At 45.6% G+C, this 19,148-nt stretch overlaps 1 long non-coding RNA gene across 1 annotated transcript; it reads right to left on the bottom strand.

Annotated features, from left to right (window-relative positions):
- Window positions 1-9,237: 9,237 nt before the first annotated feature.
- LOC149126389 (uncharacterized) lies at window positions 9,238-17,372 on the bottom strand. Its single transcript, XR_016233562.1, has 2 exons — window positions 14,611-17,372; window positions 9,238-10,388 (listed from the first exon to the last, which is right to left on the bottom strand). It is a non-coding gene; the product is annotated as an uncharacterized LOC149126389 (long non-coding RNA).
- Window positions 17,373-19,148: the final 1,776 nt, after the last annotated feature.

Genomic DNA, 19,148 nt, shown 5'->3' with positions numbered 1-19,148 from the left:
CACACAGGCACACCCAGATGCAAGCGCACACGGAGGCTCTGTGCACACACAGGCACACCCAGACACAAGTGCACACGGAGGCTCCGTGCACTTAAAATGAAAATCAAATTCAGTGGAAAAAAACTCTCCTTAGGATGACATATAAAAACGTTTTAGGATATTACTGCCTGTAATTATTTGTCCTTTTGTATCTCACTAAAATATTGGTTAAGGAATCTCCTGTGTCTCCCACTGTGCTACCGGGGATAAAATGCTTTCCATTATCTTGAGACTTGATAAAATAGAAAGACCTAGTACTTTCTGTCTTTTGGTTTTGCTACCTAATGAAATGTGAGAAAGCAAGCTGACACATGAAAGAAAAGCAAAAGATAACTAATTCAGAGATTAACTTTGGGAAGGCACCAAAATTAGATCATGTAATTAGTTCACAGTTTAGAAGGCTTTGGTGGAATTTCACTTATGCAAACAAATTCCATTCACATAGTTTAAGAGGTCTGAATCGTTTTTACAGATGAATTATGCTTAAAATGGAGGGTTACGTAAGTCCTAGTCTTCATTTTTCTCCTTTATATCCATTGGTTGTAACAGTCAAGGAAAGCCAAGAATTAGCACTCAATTGTTTACTGGAAAAATCAATGCTAGCTAATAAAATGGAGGGAAGAAGGCTGCAAGAAGCCAAACCGCAGCACTCCTTAAAAGGCATGCACACTCCTTGAAGGCCAGGAGCCAGGTCAGTAGGCGCCACGTGTGATGTGCCCTGGTCTTCAGGTCTTTGTACCACGCTGCACAGGGGGTGATGAGCAAGAGGCCAGAGGGGCTCACTGGCTGTGAGAGTGCATTCAGAGGAAGTCCTCCGTTCAGAACTGTCCAAGGCAGACTGGCCCAGACTATGGGGGTCATGGAGGGAACACAGAGACCCCGCCACTCCGTAGCCAGTGGTCACCACGAAACCAAGGCGGCCGTCCTCAGTAGCAGCATCGGTGACTCAGCAAGAGCCGCATGTTGGCCACATGCTGAAACACTGGTTGTAGGAAAAGGATTGCAGCTTCAAACACCTCTGGATGGGAATTCCTCGTATTCTTAAGTATGAAAATTCATATGTAAGATTCAATTATGAAGAGAACTCACAGATGAACCAACACAAACACAGCAGGCAATGAAGTCATGAAAACATTTGAAAAGAAAATGTGTGTTTTTCTTTTTTCCCCACTGAACGGGTAGGCTGTTTGTATGGACGAGATAAAGTGATCATTTCAGTGTGGGAAAACTTGTTGGATAGTTTCTCCCTTGTTTACAAAGCAACCCTTTTCCGACAAGTTTGTACATGTGTCCACTGTCAGAAAACACAGAGACAGGCCAGGGGAGTTTTGAATTCGGTGTTTGGCCAGTAAACGTTTGCAGTCAGCTTGGGTTTGCGCTCAGCTGTGAATCTTGTCTCGGGCTAGGGCGATGCCGGTTGTAGGCTGCAGAAATGCTATGGTGTGGAGCAGCCACTCCGAGAGCCTGTGTGGCAACAGCTGGGCACTGGCCTGTCTCTGCTTATCGTGTTTGAGACGATGTGTAAACGTTCTCAAACAGACAGGAGTCTCCAGCTCTGCAATGAGTTGGGCAAAGGTTTCAAGGACCAAATATTTGACATTGTTTGAGAACCAAAAATTGTACCACGAGATAAAACTTTGTGAGAAGAGATAATGCAAAACTGTCAGTTTTAATATGTCAGTTCTGAGTTAAGACTTCATACAGATATTTCCATTTATTTCCTTGCTGTTATAATACAAACTCATTTCAGTTCTGGTGTGAGAAAAGATGATGTTGTGCAATACTTTGGTAATGAAGTTGTACTAGGAAAAAAGAGAGGCTAAATAAAAGAGGAGGTCTCCATGTCGACAGAGTGGGAATGCTAATGTTGCCTGCGTTTTGAGTGCACTTAATTACGTTTTATTTATTTTTAACTTATTTGAGAGGCAGACACACACACACAGAGCTCCCAATTGCTGGTTCATTCCCCGAATGCCTGCGTCAGCTGGGGCTGGCCCAAGCCAAAATCAGGAGTTGGGAAATCAATCCTTATCTGCCATCTGGGTGGCAAGGACCTAACTACGAAGCCGTCACCTGCTGCTTCTCAGGGCACACATTAGCAGGGGCTGGAGTTGGTGTGGCTGAATTCCGGACACTCTGAGATGGTATGCAGACATCCCAACTAGCATCTTAATTAGTAGGCCAGACAGCTATCCCTAGAATACTTAAAAAAGCCAATGGAAGAGGCTGGGTTTATGGCCTAGCAGATTAAGCTGCTTCTGATCCAGCTCCCTGCTAATGGGCCTGGGAAGGCAGCAGCGGATGACCCGCACGTGGGAGATCTGGATGACGCTCCTGGTTTCCGGCTGGCCTAAGCCTGGCTGTTGCAGCCATTTAGGGAGTGAACCAGTGAATGGAAGATCTCCCTATTTTTCTCTTGGTAATTCTGCCTTTGAAATCAATAAATAGGGGCTGGCGCTGTGGCGTAGCGGGTAAAGCTACTGCCTGCAGTGCCGGCATCCCATATGAGTGCCAGTTGGAGACACAGCTGCTCCACTTTCGATCCAGCTCTCTGCTATGGCCTGGGAAGGCAATGGAGGCTGGCCCAAGTGCTTGGGCTCCTGCACCCATGTGGGAAGACCCAGAGGAAGCTCCTGGCTCCTGGATTCAGATCAACGCAGCTCTGGCCCAATTGTGGCCAGTTGGGGAGTGAACCAGCAGATGGAAGACCTCTCTCTCTCTCTCTCTCTCTCTCTCTCTCTGTCTCCCTCTCCTTCTCTCTGTGTGTAATTCTTTCAAATAAATAAATAAATATTTTTTAAAAATCAATAACTAACTCAATTAAAAGCAAGTGAGAAACTATGAAATGTTTTCAGAAATACATATGCTGTGTATGTTATTCAAAGTGTGATCATTTCAGTGAAATTTTTCATGTTTAAATGTCAAGAGAGACACCATCTTTTTTTTATTAAATACTTATTACATTTATTTGAAAGGCAGAGTGACAGAGAGAGAGAGAGAGAGAGAAAGGGACAGGAACAGAGAGAGATCTTCCATCTGCGGGTTCACTCATCCAGTGTCTACAATGGCCAGGGCTGGTCTAGGCCGAAGTCAGTAGCCTGTAACTCCATCCTGGTGTCCCACACAGGTCCCAAGCACTTGGGCCATCCTCCACTTCTTTCCCAGGTGCATTAGTAGGCAACTAGATCAAAAGCAGATCAGCCGGGACTTGAACCAGTGAGGGGCAGCTTAACCTGCACAAAACTGGCTCTAAGGCACCATCCTGAGAGTGTTTGCACGTAGATTTCCCTACATCCTTGGACCCGGGCATGTCTTTGACAGTAGGAGAGTTTCCATGAAGTTCCTTCCTATCGATCAGTAGATGCCAAGGAATTCACTGACTACAAATTTTTTTTAACAAAGTTTATCGTTAATGTCTTATTACATAACAAATTCATGTTTATTATAGAAATAGCTAAACAAAAAAGATAAAATAGTAACACTAATAATAAAATAAAAATTCTTCCATCTCAATTTTTTCATTTGAAATAAGAAAATTGCTATATATATTTGTCTTTCATGATTATTCACACAAAATAAATTCTCAGAAGTGAAATTATAGTCCAAAGGCACATGCAATCCCAAATCGTTGATGTCTGTTATTAAATTGTCTTGCAGAAAGCTTCCTTTGGTTTCTGGCACTATCAGTAGTGTATAAGAAGTAGTGTATAAGAAGAAGTGTATGTGAAGACAGCACATAATATAATCAAAACGTGCTTTTTAATTTTATCGGTTAAAACGTTTTTCATGTTAGTTTCGCTTTCCTGGATAACCTTCTACATTGTTAAAGGTTTACAACTAGCAGGGCTGTATTTGTAGTCAGGGAAAGCGTTTTTATGCCAAGCAAGCATACAATATCCAGCAAAGCTACCCTGGAAATGATGGCGAAAGCAAGCCTTTGCCAAAACAGGAAAGCCCAGGATTTAGCACTGTGAGGCAGGCCCTGCAGGAAGCACCGAGGGGAGATGGAAGTGAAAGGAGAGTACTGCCCCTGTGAGAGCACAGGCAAGTACGAGACTCACCAGGAGACAGGTACACAAAAGAGAAGAAACATCAGACCTCGTCCCTCAGAAAACCACCAAACAACAATAGCATAATAAAGGTACAAAGCATGTGCAGGGGCTGGCGCTGTGGCGTAGCAGGTAAAGCTGCCTTCTGCAGTGCTGGCATCTCATATGGGTGCTGGTTTGAGTCCCGGCTGCTCCTCTTCCGATCCAGCTCTCAGCAATGGTCTGAAAAAGCAGTAGAAGATGGCCCTGCACCTGCATGGAAGACCTGGAAGATGCTCCTGGCTCCTGGTTTCTGATAGGCCCAGCTCTGGCCATTGTGGCCATTTGAGGAGTGAACCAGCAGAGAGAAAACCTCTCTCTCTCTCTCTCTCTCTCTCTCTCTCTCTCTCTCTGCCTCTGTCTCACTGTAATGCTGAATTTCAAATAAGTAAATAAATCTTAACAAAAAAGAATATGCAAAACAATCAAAATAATTAAACAAATTGACAGAATTGAGTCTTTAAATATCAATAACTTTGAGTGTAAATGGATTAAAATCTCCAATTGAAATATTTATAATAGATTAATGAATAAAATAAATCAAGACCTAACAATATGCTGGCTTCAAGAAATTCACTTCATGATAAAGATACACATAGACTCAAAGTGAAGGTATGGAAGAAAATACTTCATACAACTGGAAACCAAAAGTGAGGAGGAATAGCTATGCTTACATAAGATAAAATAGACTTCAAGTGAAAAACTCCAAAAAGAGACAGAGGGTCACTATGTAATGATAAAAGAATTCAACAAGAAGAAATAGCAATTGTAAATATACGCTGGAGCACCCAGTTCTACAAAGCAAGCACTATTAGATCCAAAGGGAGAGAGAGATTACATACAATAATAGTTGGAGACTTCAGCACCACATTTTCATCAATAGGTAATCCAGACCAAAAAAATCAACAAGGAAACATCACAGTTAAACTCTACTACAGAGCAAATGGACCTAAAAGACATTTATAGACCATTCATACAACTGCTGCAGAATATACATTCTTCTCATCAGCACATGGGACATTCTCTATGACTGGCCATATATTAAGCCACAAAAAAAGACTGAACAAATTTAAAATAAAACTCAAAGTCATAGCAGGTTTCTTCTCTGACAGCTAGAAATCAACAAGAGTAAGCCTAGAAATTGCACAAATACATGGAAATTATACAACATGTTCTTGAATGACCAATGAGTCAAAGAAGAAATCAAAAGAGCAATTAAAAATATTTCTTGAAACAAGTGAAAATAAAAGCACAACATGCCAAAATCTATGAGATACAGCTAAAGCAATACTAGGGACACTTAAAACCCTAAGTGTTGACATAAACGAGAGAGAGAGAGAGGGAGAGAGAGAGAGAGAGAGGTATTTCAAGTAAATGGCCAATGATATAACAAAAGGAACTGGAAAAATAGAAATAAACCAACACCAACATTAGTAGAAGGAAAGAAATAACAAAGATCAGAAATCTTTGATCAATGAAATAGAAATTTCAACAAAAATTAATGAAATAAAGAGCTGTATTTCTGAAAAACAAACATCAACAAAATAAGCTAGACTAACCAAGAAAAAAGCGAGACAGTCCAAAGAAATAAAATCAGAAATGAAGAAGGTGACATTACAAAAAATAACCACTGAAAGCATCATTAAGGTTTATTATCAACAACTACTCACCAACAAATTTAAAAGTGCAGAAGAAATGGACAAATTTCTGGACAAATGTAACTTACCAACATTGAATCATTAAGAGATACAAAATCTGACCAGACCAGTAATGAAAAAATCAGTAATAAAGTCCCCCAACAAAGAAAAACCCAGAAACTTTTGAAGAAAAACTGACACCAATCATTTTCAAATGATTTCAAGAAATTGAAAAGAGGTCTTCCAAACTAATTTCATGAGGCCAACATTACTGTGATAGAAACCTCCCCCCAAAAAAATAGAGAAAGAGGGAGAAAGGAAACAGCAAATTTTGTTGATGCAAAAATGCTCAGCAGAATTCTAATAAAAGTCAACAGCACATCACAAAGATCACACACCGTGATGAACTGAGATTTACCTCAAGGATAAAGGATGGACAATATCTACAAATCAACAAACATAACACACACAACAACAGGATGAAGACCAAAAATCCATATGACCATCTCAACATAAAAAGAAAAAGCATCATTACAAAATCCTCAATAAATCAGGTGTAGAAGGAACTTACCTCTACACAATGAAAACGACATGTGACAAAACTACAGCTAAAATCATACTGAATGGAGAAAAGCTGGAAGTGTTTCCTCTAAGAACTGCAACAAGACAGGATTTCCACGTTCACCACTCTCACTGAACATAGTAATGAGAGTCTTAGCCAGATAAGTTAGATAAGAGAAGAAAATAAAGGTCATCCAAATAGGAAAGCAGGATGTTGGATTATTCCTGTTTGTACATGACATATTGTAATCTGTAGACAAATCCAGATGCACAAAAAGGAAAAAAATGAACCTGTTAAAACTGATAAATGACTTCAGTAATGTCACAGGATACAAAATCAACATACAAAACTCAGCATTTTTATGCACCAATAATGAAGATGCAGAGGAATACAACAAGAAAGGAATCTCACTTACAATAGTTCACTCACATACAAAAATAGCTAGGAATAAATTTAACCCAGGAAGAGAATGATGGCTACAATGAAAATTACAAAATTCTGGCAAGAGAAATTAAAGAGGACACACAAAATGAAAAGACACCCATGTTCATGGATTGAAAGAACTAAAACTGTTGCAATTTCTATACTACCCAACACAATCCACACATTCAACGTAATGCTCATTGAAATGCTAATGACATTCTTCAAAGAAGTAGAAAAAATTATAAAATTCATATAGAGCTACAAAAGATCCCAAATAGCAAAAAGTACAAGGCTGGAGGCATCAAGATAAATGATTTGAAAATAGATTATAAAGCTAGAGTAACAAGAACAGAATGGCACTGGAAAAAAAGTGACATAGGCCAACGGAACACAGTAGAAAAACAAGAAACAGATCTATGCCTCTACAGCCAACTGATCTTCAACAAAGCATCAGAATCATTGGAGAAAGGACAGTCACTTCGATGAACGATCCTGCAGAAGAAAAATATCGGACTTTTATCTTCTTGCAGTATAAAAAATCAACTAGAAATGGATAAAAGACCCGAAACCATGAATCTCCTAGAACAGAACATAGAAACACTGCAAGACATGAGTACAGGCAATGAATTTTTGGATAAAACCTCAAAAGCACAGAAAACTAAAGCAAAAGTAGATAAATGGAATTATATCAAACTCAGAAGCTTCTACACAGCCAAGAAAACAATCAACAGAGGACAAAGACAATCTATAGAACGTGAGAAAATATTTGCTAACCATTCATTCAACAAGGGACTAATATCCAGAATATATAAGAAAACAAAAAAATTTAGCAATAAAAAATCTGATCAAAAATGGGCAAGTGATATGTACAGACATTTCTCAGAAGAAGATACATAAATAACCACCAACAGTATAGTAAAAAAGTTCTCAGCATCACTAATCATCAGAGAAATGCAAATCAAAATCACAAGGAGTTGGAAGAGCTATTATCAAAAAGACAAAAACAAACAAATGCTGGCCAGGATGCAGAGAAAGGAGAATGGTCACACACTGTTAGTGGGACTGAAAACTTGTACGGCCACTATGGAGCACACTGGAATTTCCCTAAAATACTAAAATAGAGCTACCACATGATTCAGCTATCCCACCGTGGGGTACACATCCAAAGGGAATGAAATCAGGATATCAGCGATACCTGCATTGTTATGTGTATCCCAGCACTGCTCACGACAGCCAAGATATGAAATCAACTGAGGTGTCCACGAACAGAGGAATGGATAAAGACAACATCACACGCACATGTTCTATGTGACATATACACATGCTTATATATAAAGTACCATATATATATATATATAAAATAGAGTAGTGGAATAGTATTTCACGGTAAAAAGAATGGGGGTAGGTATCTTGCTGGCTGCCTGCATGCTGTATCGAAGTGCCTGGATTCAATTCCCAGCTCCATTATCCTGATTCCAGTGTCTTGCTACTGCAGATCCTGGGAGGCAGTCCTGCGGCTTCAAGTTGGCTGGCTTCTGCCGCCTGTGGAGGGACCTGGGTGGAATGTCTAGCTCCCAGCTTCAGCCTCCTGACTGTGGCAGGCCTGCAGGGTGTGAACCTGATGTCTGGACCGGAGCAGGTACTCTCTCTCTCTCCCCTTCTTTCAGAGGGAGCGAGTGCTAGAGAACTGGAAGGAGACAGAGAGAGAGAGGAAGGGAGAGAAGGAAGGGAGGGAGGCAGGCAGGAGAAAGAAAGACTAGAATCCTGTCTTTTGGGACAATATGGATGGGACTTGATGACGCAATGCTGAGTGAAAAAAGTCAGGCATAGAAAGATAAACATGGCATGTTCTCTATCATACATGGAAGGTTAAAAAACCCACGATTTCATACAAGTAGACAAAAGAATGAAGCAGTGGAGGGAGGGGGGAATAGAGGTTAGCATTAGGTAAAAAACAGATAAGGGATATAAGTACTGGTGTTCTATATAACACTGCAGGGTGAGTATAATTAAAAATAACTTATTCTATGTTTCAAAATAGCCAAAGGATTTTGAAGTTTCCTAATACATAGAAATGATGAATGAGATGATATATACAATAATTGCCCTGATCTGCTCATTACATATCTCAATACATGCATTAAAATATCACAATTTGCCCTATAAATATGTATGCTTATTATGTGTCAATTTTTAAAAATAATAACAGAGAAAAAGTATAGGAACTTCTAAAATCAAAACAAAGCAAAATGAACAAACAACAAAACACAGCTGCTTCTGGTGGAGTCTCTCAGACGACTTAAAAGCCAGTGCTCTGCTTGCTGTCTGTCGTGTGTCAGACTGCAGACTCCAGTCCCGTGTCCTCTTGGCCACAGGCAGAGGTGGCCCTGGAGTGGCCGGGACGCCTCCGGCAGAAGCTCTAGTGGCTGTCAGCCCAGACAGTGAGCTGAGTGTTAGTGATAAAGCGTCAGCAGAGGTGACAGTTCTGTTTATGTATGTGTGTTTATTTATGCATGAGATAATGAGTAAATTTACGTGTGCATTTCATTTATTTGATTAAAGCCACACAACATTCATTTAAAAATACTTAGTCAATAACCATACTGATTGCCAGAAGTTCCTACAAAATACTTGTTTGAAATAGCTTCCAAGCAAAGCAACTTTTTCCTCCCAAGGTGGGAATCTGGAAAATTTTTCTTGAAGCTTTCATAAGTTTTTCCTTAAAACGTAGATACAGTCTTTTTTGAGCTTGGTTACAGCCAAGTACCTATTCATTCAGACAAGTAATAAATGACTATAAAATAATGTTGAACGAGTACAACCCCGTCAGTGTCTCTGTAGACTTAAAAATTTTCAGATGAGCTTCTGTTTCAGTTTTTATCCACGAAATTGATTTAAAGACAGCATAATACTTAGATTATAACAATAGCAACACGGATGGACTAGTCAGTTATTTTCTGGACTTTGAATAGCTAAGAATCAAATAATCAGATTTTGGGGGGAGGCTACTTGGGTGGCAGAAAATGGAATTGATAAATTGATTTTGGTGTAAATGTTTTTGAAATCCATGCATAATTTTTTTTTCCTAAAATGCTTTTTCCATGGACTTTTGAACACTCCCTTCATAGGAGAGTCTGTTCTGCATTTTACTAATTCTGTTTGTCACAGAAAAGCAGAGGGAGGAAGATCATGAGGGGAGGGGCGCCCTGCTTCTCTATCGAGTGCCTGCGTGCCCACTGCCAGCTCAGGCAGACCCCAGGAGGCGCAGTGCCGGCTTCACTGCTCTGGTCCTGGACACTGGCACGGGGGCCTAGAGTGGCTTCCCAACTCCTGGCTCTGGCCTGCCTCAGCGGAGCGCCCTTGGGGAGTGACCCAGTGATGGCAGATCTCTCTCTCTCTCTGACTCTGTGCTATTCAAATAGATAAATTTGAGACAAGTGTCAGTGCGTGGGGAGGTCTTCTGTTTGTTCAAGTGGACGTCGGGGGCGGGGGGATTCCTTTTCTGTAAGTGCTTCCTTCAGCTGGAGCAGCAGCCGGGGGCGGCGGTGGGGTCGGAGGAGAATTTCCCAACGTTTTCGCTCCTTTCGAATGCAGATGAGCAGAGCCAAGCTACGTGTGTCTTGAATCCAGAACGAATTTCTGAAAATAACAGATAAAACCGTAATCTCGTTGCATATTAAGACCTACACATTAACATAAATGCCAGTTTAGGGGTACCATTAACAACCAGAAAATCACGTTTTCCACGTGTGCTAATGCACAAACATGAAAGTTAATGGCAGGAACCCAGCACCCTTCAGAGCAGGGCCGTGTGGGGGCTGCTGTGCGTGGCCCTGGGAGTTCACGTGCGAACAGGAAGGAAGGGCGTGATCAAAGGTTGGAAAATGACTTTCTGGGAGTCTGATCTTAAGGCCATGAAGAGAGCTGCATTTCAGCGCCAGCGTGTCCGTGCATCATTATGGTCGTGTAGAATCGAAGGTGATTTGCATCCTTCGCCATACCCAGGTGCAGGGAGACCTCACTTTAAAGTGGGCCGCAGCTAACCGAAGGAGAGCAGTCCCCTAAGAGCCACCCAGAAGACAGCAGTGCAGTGAAAGCCGCGACGGCCCCCTTAGGGATCTGCACCCCATGTATAAAGAAAACGCTGACCAGTCCTTTGTTTCCCACCAAACTCTAAATTTGCAACACTGAAGCCGTCCCGCGTTTTCCCTGGGAAGGCCGGGCTGCCCGGGACCAGCCCCGGGCGGGCGCACATTCCTGCTGACTCGGGGCGGCAAGCGAAACTTTGTGTTTCTCGCCCGGCAACAAAGTTTCCGCCGCTCTTCCTCCCCCTCTCGCCTCCGGGCTCTGCGGCGGGAACGCGGGCGGAGCCGGGTGCGTGCGCGCAGGCACGCGGGCAGCCGGGCGCCCCGGGGGCCCGGCCGGGAGCGCCGAGAGCGCGCGAGCGAGCGCGCACGCCCTCATGAATATTTAGGAACCGCCGCACCTTCCCAGCGCGAGTGAAAAGGAGTATTTAGCGAGGAGCTGAGCTGGGCTGATCTGCATGTGAATCGGGAAGGGCCATAAAAGGATGAAAAGGTGGGGTGGGGGACCTTGGGACACAACCCGTGGTCCCCGGGGGGCCATTCATCCCGGCCAGCCCACCCCGTCCCCGGCCGCCTCTTTGAGCAGAGCCGGGTTCCAAAGGCGCTTGGCAAAGGATGTGTGCGCTTTGTTCTCGCGCGCGCACTTTTTTTTTTTAAAGAAACAAAAATTGCTGTACGGTTCGGCCATTCTTCTTGGTTGCTGCCAACCATTGGAGGGCTGTATCGATATCTGGCAAACCAGACACCTTATACGAAGGGAGCAAGACCGAGATTTTTAAATGGTGACATCTGGCCGTGTTTTAAGTGCGCAGCTGAGTGGCGTTAACTGCATGCACGAGGTCGGGAGACCATCACCAGACACAGGGGTAACTCAAAAAAAGTTCGTGGAAAAATGAGATAAGCTTATTTTGGTGAAGGAAGGAAGGAAGGAAGATTGAAATGCATGCATACTTTTCTCTCATAGTACTCATTTTCTGTGAACTTTTCAAAGTGCCCTTGTTTATCTCCATAACTTTTTCATTTTGTCCAACAGAAGTTCTGCACGTAAATGGTAACTCCCGTTCGGCAGGAACCAGAGTGTCAAGTGTTCTTGGCTGTTGGGATTCCCTGCACTTGGTTTGGGAAGGCTGGGTTTGCAGAGCTACCAGGAGTTGGGGAGGGAGAGTCCACGGGAGGAGAGGCTGGAAAAAAAATTTTTTTTCCTTCTAAGTGTGATTTGTCAGGACATTGAACTCAAAGGATGGAAATGGACAGGGGACAGACAACCTGGATGTCAAATGGCCATACTGGTTTTTATTGGAATGAAAGAAAATGACTGTCAAGTAGCCTCTGGAATTTCTCCATTTTGACAAGGAATTGTTTTATGCCAGAATTACAAAATCAAAAACAAAACCTTAGTCGTACCGTACGGTGCCTGAGCCAAAGCAGGTAGGTTACATATTTACAGAGCTAACCCACCAACTGTTTGGGGATGCACCGAACTTGATCGAAAGACTGAAGCGAAAAGGATGGTCTCTATATAACCAAGTATTAAAAAAATATATATTGCTGGACCCATTTTACACATTTCTGGGCAAGTATTCTGATCAAATTCCAACACAAGGAAACAGCATAGAGGAAATTTGCAGAAATTTCTAAACCCTGCAAATTCCCGTTGAACTTTATGAATCTTTAATGAAAACCTAAGTCCAGTGCAACAAGAAATGTGCATAGTTCTACTGAGTTCCTTCTAATGGGACCTTTTTTTTTCCCCCTAGCATCTATGGCAAGGGTCCCTCTCTCCCAATGACCATTATCTGTTGAGACTACACGTGAGTGACTATGTTCCCTCATTGGAAGCCAGGTCTGTTCCTGTCACCGATTCTTTACAGGAATTGTGATAGTTTGTGTAATGTCAAGATGGGATTATCCAGAAGGCCCTCAGGGCAGGTGTTGGGAAAGGGGTTGGGGGCGGGAGCAAGGTCTGAGCTGGAGGCCCAAGGGGACCAGGGGAAGCTGGTAAATTGGTAACTTGCAGTTCGAAGCACTGAGGAAAACCAGCACTCATCAGCTTAAACTAAAAGATTAGTCACCCAAGGTAATCAGGGACTGTGAGGCAAACACTGCAGAATGTAGGAATTCAAATGCTGTCACAGGGAATGCTCTGCTCTCCTGGGTGTTGGCATCCTTCTTTGGCGACCTCTTATCATGAATCCCTACGACACAGCTTCACCCTCTAAAGCCAGCAATGACACCTGGATAAAAAGTGATCTCCTGCAAGCCTCATCAAGTGTGGTGGCTATGGTGGACCACCACTGTGGTCCAGGGCATGCAGCCTGGGCCATAGGCACACGCACTGGTGGTGGGGGCATGAAGGCTCTCCAAAATCACATGGTAGATTTGCCCATGGAACAGGAGAGATGGCTGGGAGAGGAGGAGGAGGACAAGGCGCGGCGGAGCGGGGCAGGGGAGTGTGTTGGGTAGACAGCAGCTGTGTTTCCCACGTTTCACTGCGCGGTTGCTCCTTCACTGAGCTCAATTGTTGGTTCATTTGTGGTAGTCGTAAGGGTTAGCCAGGAGGCTGGCCGAATGCCTGCTACTTCGGACGTAATGCAAGTGTGTGTCTCGGTCAGGCAACGGCGCTGTGGACGTGGGCAGCCCTGAAGGAGGATGCCTCTCCATGCAGTTACTGGGGGCCCCGATTGCAAGCAGTCCCCCTACCAGCCTTGCTGAATGGGCCAGATGCAGGACTCTGTGAGCCAGGCCTGGAAGGGAGTGCACCCCCTTGGCTCTTGAATATTTGCTGGACCTCAGGTAGCTCACGGGAGGAAGAGGAGGGAACCGGTTTTGGGGAAACTGCTGCCATCTTTGCCTCAGCAGTGCCCGCTATCCTGAAAGTGGTTTCGGAGACGAGAGGCATGTGCAGTGGCCTGGTGATGGCAGGTATTGAGTTCCGGTGAGCTCAGTCTCCTGGTGTCTCCTCCACCAGTGAGCTGGGATGAGCATCCCCATTGGAAGGTAAAGAAAACATGCAGAGCGGTGACTTAGCTTGGCTCAAGGTTGCAAAACTACCAACTGCGGGAGCCAGGATCTGACGAGAGACTAGATGGCCACCCAGGGTTGCTGCTCGTGAGACTGATGGGTTGTAATGTCAAGGCCAAGATGGTGTCAGCTCCTAGAAAATGCTCAATCGGTGCAAATCATGGAAAACACACAGTATGAAAAAAACTGTGCATGAAGTCAAAAAATTTCTGCACCTAAATGAACTTGTCTTTTACTTCCATTTTCTGTGAGCTTTCCGCAGGGCCCTGGCATTATTAATGTGCTCCGCTGGTTACGTACAGCGTCTCTGGGAAATGGGTCTGGGGAGGTTGAATTTGGGAGCTCAGACAGAGGCCCCAGAAGCAGGTTCCAGAATGCTTTCTGCTATGGAGTCCACATGACCATTAGGGAAACTGGGTCCATGTGTGAAAGCAGTTCAATTGTGGAACCAGTCAAGGGTCAACGGAGGGCATGAGAACCTTCCCCACTGACTGCAGACCTCGTCCTGCTGGTGGGACCCTGTCCCGCTCCTTACCCCAGTGGTCGCTCCCTTCCGGCCCTGTGCTTTTCAGTCCACATCAGCTCCTGGGGAGCCTGCTCTGCACAGCCTTCCCTTGCTCTGGTCCCCAGGCCAGCTAGTCCCACATCCCGGAAGGCTCCTGAGCACACACCCATGGAAGAACTACTCCTTCGCTCAGTCGATTTTGCCGCTTGTCCCTTGGACAGCTTTCTTGACCGCAGAGACCACTACTCACCTTTGCATCCCTGAGGTCGAGCGTTGCGTAATAAGAGGAGGCAGTCTGAAAATAGTGCTGGGTGCTAATGAGCACGAGAATGATGGCAAATGTTTTCTTGGGTGATCGCTGTATTGCAGACGCAGGCTGAGGGCTGGTCATCATTGCCTCGTATCATCCTCACCGTAAGAGCGTGAGTCCTCTTAGCAGTGGGTGCTTTTGCAGCCGAGGAGACCGAGCATCGTGGAGGTCAAGCGGCCTGAGCGAGGCCGCACAGCACATGGAGCTTTTCCTCACTTTGCTGTATGGCCTCTTTGGGGCAACTTTGAGTCGGTGACCAACACTCCTACATCCTGCTCCGTGCTGGGGGCATGGAGACAGCAAGGAGGAGCAAAGGAGGCAAAAGTAGACCCATGAACAACAGCCCAGAGAAGTCTGGGGTGCTGGGGGAAGAGCAAAGACAGAGCCCCATTACCCCAACCAGGTAGCAAACAAGGCCAGAAAGCAGGACCCCGAAGCCTGGAGAAGCTGTGGAGGGCCGAAGGGAAGGAGCCTTTCCCTGAAGGGTCGGCAACTGGGCCTGGGCCCCCAGGAGCTGGCAGCAGCCGGCAAGGAAGAAAGGGCCGGGACCTCTGACTCCACAAAATACTGATGCGCATGTCTGGGAAACAGTGGACACGCTTGGCTCAGGTCTTGGCTGAAACTACATGAAGTCAGGCTCCGGGGACCACTGCTGGTAGTTTTCTGAGATTCTTCAGCAACTTGTAATGTTCCCAACGCTGGTGATTTTTCAACTAAAACTCCTTTGCCCTTTTCCTAATTTGTGTTTGTTTTGCAGGCAGCAGGGTCAGGGAGAGGCAGGGAAGCCTTGTCCCTCTGGGCAGTGGGTCCTGGGAGAAGAGGCTGGTACAGAGAAGCAGTTCGCTCACCTGGGAGCTGGGGCCTGGCCAGAGGGAGCCCGCAGGTGGGGCCGGGAGGGGGGCTGCATCAGGGGCTGATCCCCCTGGAACTTGACTCTCGGTCCCAAGGAGGATCCCCTGCAACAGAACTCCGTGTTAGTGCTGGGGGAAGCCGTTCCCTTACCCTAAAATCTCCCTCTGAGGAAATGTCCTCGGAAGACATACTGAGAGCTTTAATTGCCGTGAAGATCTTTGCCCCACCTCGGGGCCTCCTTTTGACACCTGAATAAGGGGGAAAAGAGCCAGTGAATGACAACATGTGCTAGTTTTCTGAAATTCACCCGTGATTCCAATCAAATTCCAATTGAAAATGGATGGCAGACTCAAGGATGCTTTTAGTCTGAAATGCTTTCGAAACAGTCAGAAACCCGGATTTTTTTCTTCAGCAGTTTGGGTCTTGGCGAAAGATTTCAAAGCGGGCTGGGAATCTGAACGGCGCTCTCCAGCTGCCTGGAGCCACCTGGAACTCTAGGACGTGGAGGTGGCCTGGAGCCCACAAACACCGGGGGCTGGAAAATGCGAGGAAGTGGTTGTGCTCCAAACTTGAAATCCAAAGCTGCTCTCACGGTCACTTTCTAGCGGTGATTTTGGGGAGCGAGTTAAATTTTTTTCCTTTTGCTCTCTTCTTCCTCAGGCATCACTTTACTTCCTGTGCTAATGAGAATGATGTCGCTAAGGCAGCAGAGATGAAGTATGGACCCCTGAAACAGGGACAAACGTAGGGCAAAGAACAACCATCAGTCTTGTGTTAGGCAGTTCTTCAAAAGCTGCCGAAGGTTTACGTCCAGGAAGCTCAATGATGTGAAGAACAAGGTCGTGGGGTGGACACATGATGGTGCTACCCAGCATATGCTATATTGTGAATAAGAAGTCCTGTCGAGTCAAACCAGTAAGGTTTGAGGCTAAAGGGACTCCTGGCCACTGGCTGAGACAGGGGACAGGCTGGAAATCTGGTGGCCAAGACCTCCAGTGACATCAGAGGGGATGGGAGGAGCCAGAGGTGGAGCCTGAGGGAGGGAACTGTTTGCTCCGTTCAGACTTATGTCACTCACCAAGTGAATGACAGCTCAGCGTTAAAACACACATTTTGCTTTAGGAAAATCTGGTATAAAAGCAGGCCATTTAAGCTTTTTGTGGTCCACACAGCATTACGATATCTTGGCACATAATCATGTAGACAAGTTACAATAAATCATTTTGGTAAAAACAGGTCTCGGGAGGAACATTCTTACCAAGCTCCTCACAGTGTAGGGAATCAATTGTCCTTCACACCAAATCGCCTCCCAGGTGTCTACTGATGACACACAGCCCTCTTGGCGAACGAGAAGACCTACGCTGCAAGTGTGAACTCTGTCCGTCATTACGAGCGCAACAGGGCGTGTGGTCACTGTAATGAAGCCAGACTCATGCCGGGGTCTCAAAAAACGTTTGTTTGAAACTTCCTTTTTCCTTTCAGCTACCTTGATTTTATCGTGCGCGCTCCTGCCCTCTTCTTGCTATGCGGCTCTGAAAGCTGCTTTGATACTGATGGTCGGGTTGGGCTCCCTGGACACATTTCTTGGAGGCCCCATGTGTGGCCTGGGGCTGGGCAGTGGTGGCAGAAGGAGGACATCCTAATGGAGTCGGCTGAAATGGGAGTCTGACCCGGCGTGGGATAGGGTGGGGATGACATTCAGGGAATCGGCAAGGAGCGGCCGTGGCCAGCTGCCCACAGGTGATCTCCTGGAGGCACCTGCAGGACCCACTTGGGTCCTACCCTGAGGTTTTCAGTTCCTCCAAAACAAGAGCTATTTTTCCCATGGTATCTGATTTAAAAAAAAAAAAAAAAAAAAAAAAAAGTAGTCTGCTGGCTACTGCTTACCCAATGTCTGGTGAGACAGGAGGAAAGCAGATCTGTTTTTGCTGAGTGGCCCAGAGGGCAGACGCCCTCAGGGCTACTTCACTCTTCTGCTCTAGCACGGAGAAGGGGCCTGGGAAAGCCTTGAACAGGCTAGCACGGCCCAGCGGGTGCTGGAATGTTTGTCACGTTTTAATGTATGTATTTTATTTTATTTTTTAAGATTTATTTATTTATGCAAAAGGCAGAGTTAGAGAGAGGGAGGATCAGAGAGAGAGAGAGAGAAAGGGAGAGAGAGAAAGAGAGAGAGAGAGGGAGAGAGAGATCATCCATCTACTGTTCCACTCTCCAAGTGGCTACTATGGCCGAGGGCCGGGCCAGGCTGAAGCCAGGAGCCAGGAGCTTCCTCTGGTCTCCCACTTGGGCCACCCTCCGTTGCTTTCCCATATGCATTAGCAGGGAGCCGGGTCAGAGTGAACCAGTACCAACATGGGCCGCTGGCCGCTGTAGATGGCGGCTCAATCCAATACACCACAAGGCCAACCCCTGGATGTCACATTTTAAACACTGAGTCAGAAGTGGGTGGTTAGCCTAGCCTGTTTAGATTCATGCATTCCACATTGGAGTGACTGGGGTGAATTCTCGGCTCCCATCCTGACTCCAGCTTCCTGACAATGCAGAGCCCAGTAGACAGGGTGTTGGCTGCTGCCAACCAAGTGGTTGATCTGGGTTGAGTTCCTGGCTTCCAACTTCAGCTCTGACCTAGCCCCAGCTGTTGTGGATGATTGGGAAGTGAACCAGTGATGAGAGCTCTGTCTCTGTGTGTCTCACTGCCTCTGAAATAATAATTATAAAAATAGAAGTTAAAAATAAGCCCTGGATCAGCACACTGCTGTCAATGAGAACCATCATAGTGGAACCTATGATGTCTGGTGAGCCTCTATAAGGCCGGGAGGCCGGCGTCTGTCCACCTAACCCCCACACCTTCCAAAGACCCTATCCTCTCAGCTCCCTCAGTGGATGGCCAGCTCAGTTGCTTCCAAGGCAGGGGCAGGAGAATGCAGCCTCCCCTAGTCCACTGTGGTCTCGCTGTTGCAGAGCTGTGTCTGCTGTCCGGCAGCTGAAAATGGGTCTCGGGGTGCGTGGAGGCCCCGGGCCAGCTTTTGATCAACTGCTGCTGCTGCTGACAACACAGCGGCCTGGGATCCAGGCTCCCAGCAGGTTGTTTGTCCTTCTACTTCCTAGTGTCAGCAGTCTTGGGAACAGGAAATGGTTTGTGCAATAGGAAGTGGCAGAAAACTGATGACTAAATACTTTTGAACTCTGTGGATAGTTTCAACGTAAACAGAGATATTTACACACATTCCAAAATGCATGTGTATTGATAAATATGAGTTCTATCCGGGCCTCGTTCTTTTTAGTTTCTAAAATGCTGGTGCTTATTGAATTCTTACTGAGACCCAGGTATTCTCTAGGCACTTCATGTTTGGGAACAAAGGTAACCCTAACAGCCTTGTGTTGCACTGTCCCATTTTACAGGTGAGCAAAAAGAGGCAAGAGATCATTTAAGCAACTTCTGGGAAGTGGCAGAGCCGAGAACTGGACCTAGGACCGCCCTCCCTCTGCAGGAGGGAGGTTCCAGGCCTCCATTCAGCTTTGACATGCGGGAGAGGCATCTCTACAGTCTGGGCACATGGTTCAACGGTGGGGCTAAGGTATTATTAGCTCATATTTGCACAATGCACAGGAAGTACTTATTAAAA

Source organism: Oryctolagus cuniculus, chromosome 5 (assembly GCF_051225735.1).
Source record: "Oryctolagus cuniculus isolate XC-2025 breed Fujian yellow rabbit chromosome 5, ASM5122573v1, whole genome shotgun sequence".
NCBI classification, from domain to species: domain Eukaryota; kingdom Metazoa; phylum Chordata; class Mammalia; order Lagomorpha; family Leporidae; genus Oryctolagus; species Oryctolagus cuniculus.
This window is presented reverse-complemented; position numbering and strand designations above follow the sequence as displayed.